This window comes from Elephantulus edwardii, unplaced genomic scaffold, assembly GCF_000299155.1.
Source record: "Elephantulus edwardii isolate Elephantulus edwardi_28Jun2011 unplaced genomic scaffold, EleEdw1.0 scaffold03392, whole genome shotgun sequence".
Classification (NCBI taxonomy): Eukaryota; Metazoa; Chordata; class Mammalia; order Macroscelidea; family Macroscelididae; genus Elephantulus; species Elephantulus edwardii.
The window spans coordinates 1-4,098 of NW_006403142.1; the positions used below are offsets into that span (position 1 = coordinate 1).

Consider the following 4,098-nt stretch of genomic DNA (forward strand, 5'->3'; position numbering starts at 1 on the left):
GAGAAGAATGGGAATCCCAGAACATTTGATTGTGCTAATGCGAAACCTATACTTGGACCAAGAGGCAGTCATCAGAACAGAGCAGAGAGACTCTGGATGGTTCAAAATCAAGAAAGGGGTCCATCAGGGATGTATTTTGTCTCCATACCTTTTCAATCTCTATGCAGAACAGATCATCTGAGACACTGGGCTGGACGAGGAGGAACGTGGCATCAGGGTTGGTGGAAGAACCATCAACAACCTGTGTTACGCAGATGACACAACCTGCTCGCTGAAACCGTGGAGGACCTGAGGTATTTGCTGCAGAAGGTCAAGGACTGAAGTCTTCAATATGGATTGAAGCTCAATATCAAGGAAACAAAGATTTTCACCACTGGGCCAATTGGCAGCCTCAGTGTGGATGGTGAAGAGATTGAGATAGTTAACAGTTTCAGGTTGTTTGGCTCCACAGTCAACACTCTTGGTACCAGCAACCAGAAAATCAATAGATGAATTGCATTAAAAAACTCACCTATCAGAGACATCTCCAGAGTACTGGAGAGCAATGATGTCACGATGTAAGGTGCACCTGATGAGGGCTATAGTTTTCATAATTGTGTGCTATGCATCACAGGCTGTACAATAACTAGGAATGATAGAAAGAGAATTGCCTTTGAGTGGTGGTGCTGGAGAAAAGTGTTGAATATACCATTGACTGCTAGGAGAATAAACAGGTTTGTCCTGGAGAGGGTGAAACTGGCTGCTCCTTGGAGGCAAGGATTCTGAATCTTCATCTGCCATACTTTGGGCATATTGCAAGGAGGGACTGGTCCTTGGAAAGGGACATTATGTTTGGGAGAATGGAGGGATGGCGCAGGAGAGGTAGACCCTCGATGAGATGGATCAATTCTGTGAGTGGAGTGGTGGGAATGAATGTGTTTTAGTCAGCGAAGTTGGTACAGGATAGAACGATGTTTAGGGCTCTTGTACATAGGCTCACTATGAGTCACAAATGACTCAATGGCACATAACAACAACAACAACAAATTACTCATTATTGCATTTTTCTCCCTGCTGAGTGAAATATCTCAGTCACAAAAGGACAAATATTGCATAGTGCCACTGTTGTAGAATGGGACTGACACCAGGGTTGGGGGGAGACTGAGGAAGATTGGGTAAATTATGTATACTGCATTGAAACAGATGAGGGAGAGGACTGTTTTAATAGCGTTATATGATTGGGGTATTATGGTTATGACAAGTATCCAGAATGAAGGTTGCATAGTGGAGCGTACTGGGTGGGTGGGGGATTGAATATCAATAATTGATATTATTTTTTAACAAAATTTCTTTGCAGTGTTCTCTTTGTTACTTTAGGGAAGTCCAACTGATTTTTTGATGGATATTTTAAATGTTTATTTTAAACAAATATACCTGTTACCTTTGTATTTGTGCTTTTACATATTTAAGTATTTATTCTGTAAGGGTATATTTCCAAAGGTTGTGCTTATGGCTCAGGTATTTTAATAGATGTTGCTGAATATTTTCTATCATCAGAGGCACTCACACCAGTAATATATGAGAATATTTCTACATTTTTACCAAGGGAGCTCTGGTGACCTACTAGTAAGACACTGGCTTCCAACCAAAGGCACATAACTTGAAAAGGCCACTTCTCAATAGGAGATAAATGCAAATGATTTTTTTAAATTGTAATTTTTTATTGGAAAACAAATATACAACTTGGAATGGATTTGAGGCAAATTGTGCCATAAGCAGAATTTTCTTTTAAGTGGCTAAACAAAGTTTAAAAAGCAAGTAACAATAAAAGAAAATGTTTCTGGTACAGGACCAGCAGTACAAAAAAATAGTGCGAGTACCTGGATAATACAACCGTTTTGCAGTAGTGCAACTTTAAGTATGTATTTTTTACTATCCATAGTCCATGCAGAGTTACAACTCCACACTTCAACAATAACATGCTGACAGTTCCTAAAGAAATCTACTTTAAAAAAAGGCATAAGCCAGATGTTCCCTCATTTGACCAACTCCATCTAAGTTTAGATGTGCAGAAGGGCTTAGATATATCCAGAGTAAGCCACATGCAACATGTTACTTGATCAATTTTCTAAAATAAGGTTTCAGGACAATGACAGTAAGATAAGAGAAGAAAACATGGAAGAATGGAGTCCTAATTACTATACATGCATATTCTTTGACAGTAGGGGGAAACCTTTTACAGATAAGTTACAAACAAAGAAAAGGCAAATAAACAATTTTGTACAAGAAATTTAACACATTCTGTAAAATTTCTTCACTTTGCTGTCATCATTTGTACAAACTCTTCATAGTTTACTTGCCCGTCACCATCAATATCTGCTTCCCTGAACATTTCATCAACCTCTTCATCTGTTAACTTCTCTCCAAGGTTTGTCATCACGTGATGAAGTTCTGCTGCATTAATATAGCCATTGCCATCTTTATCAAACACATGGAATGCTTTTCTAATTTCTTCTTCACTATCTGTATCTTTCATTTTTCTTGCCATCATTGTCAGAAATTCCGGGAAGTCAATTGTGCCATTCCCATCAGCATCTACTTCATTAATCATGTCCTGTAATTCTGCTTCTGTGGGATTCTGCCCAAGAGACCTCATTACAGTGCCCAATTCCTTTGTTGTTATAGTTCCATCGCCATCCTTGTCAAATAGTGAAAAGGCTTCTTTGAATTCTGCAATCTGTTCTTCAGTCACTTGGTCAGCCATGCTGCAAGCGCTCCTGCTCTCCGAGACGCGAACGCACAACCACTCCGCAACTGATTTTTAAATACTGGTGGCCTAGTGGCAAGAAGCTATGATGCAATCCCAAATCCATGTGGTTAGAGGCCACCAACTACACCAAAAAAGGATGAGAAATCTCCTCCCATGCAATTAACTGTCTCTGAAAACCCACTGGAGGGTCAGCCTTGGGTCAGTTCCAACTCTACAGTACACAACAACAACATCCTGTCAATTTGCTGAATTGGTCAATTAGATTTAATAACCTTATTGCTTAGCTTTTTGAGTTTTCCATGTGTACTATTACAGCTTCTGTAGATAAAAGTAGTTTTACTTCCTCTAAACCTATTTGGATGCTTCTATTTTTTAGCGTTTTTCACTTTTTTAATTGGTTTGCATGTTGTTGTTATGTCTCATCTGCTGGGAGCCACTTGTTCTACCTAGCTGAAGCCATTTTTTAATTCTCTGAAGCCATTTTGTAATTCTCTAAGAACATGTTTGGACATGTTGCCCCTCCCTGGGAGGATAGGTTTCGGTTTACCCCTCCCTGGGAGGATAGGTTTCAGTTTACTGGGAAAGCCCTGCTAAGTTTCTGTTTAACAGATAACTTTCAACTTACTGGAAACGACATGTTATGCTCCCCCATTGGGTACTTCTCTTCTCCCATTGTGCTTCTGTATATAAGCTGTGAGTGCTTTCAATAAAATCGAGACTTGATCGGAAATTCTACTTGTCTCAGAGGCCTTTGTGCCTCCTGCCCCCTTTTTATGTCATTCTTTCCTTCCCAGGGTCCCCGTTGAAAAGATCCCGCAGGCCAGGACAGTTGGTGCCCAACATTGGGGCCACTCAGGCTCGGGAAAGTTTTGACAACTGCTGCTTCAGAACAGGGATCGGCTGATCCACGCGAACAAGGAGCCGCTGCGAGTCAGTGACAGCAAAGAAAAAGGGCTCGAAATGTGCTGTTTTAGTGATGACCCGACTCTGAAGCCCAGCATGAGATAAGAGGAAGCAAGCGGTGAAAATGGGACAGGAACTAAGTGAAAATGAATTGTTCATAAAGGGTATCAAGGATTCCCTCAAGGCACAAGGTATAAGGGTAACTAAAAAAGATTTAAAGACATTTTTCTTGTTTATAGAAGATATTTGCCCATGGTTTCTGCAAGTAGGAACTATTGATTCTAAGCAATGGCATAGGGTAGGGGATTGTTTAAATGACTATTACCATTGTCTTGGCCCTGTGAAAATTCCTGTCACTACTTTTTCTTACTAAAATCTCATTAACAAAATCTTAACTGTTAGAACTACCGCCATCTTGCCTTGCTAAAACAAAGAAGCTGAAATAC

At 40.1% G+C, this 4,098-nt stretch overlaps 1 pseudogene; it reads right to left on the reverse strand.

The window, feature by feature from the left end:
* Positions 1–2,293: 2,293 nt before the first annotated feature.
* LOC102859431 lies at positions 2,294–2,743 on the reverse strand (annotated as a pseudogene).
* Positions 2,744–4,098: the final 1,355 nt, after the last annotated feature.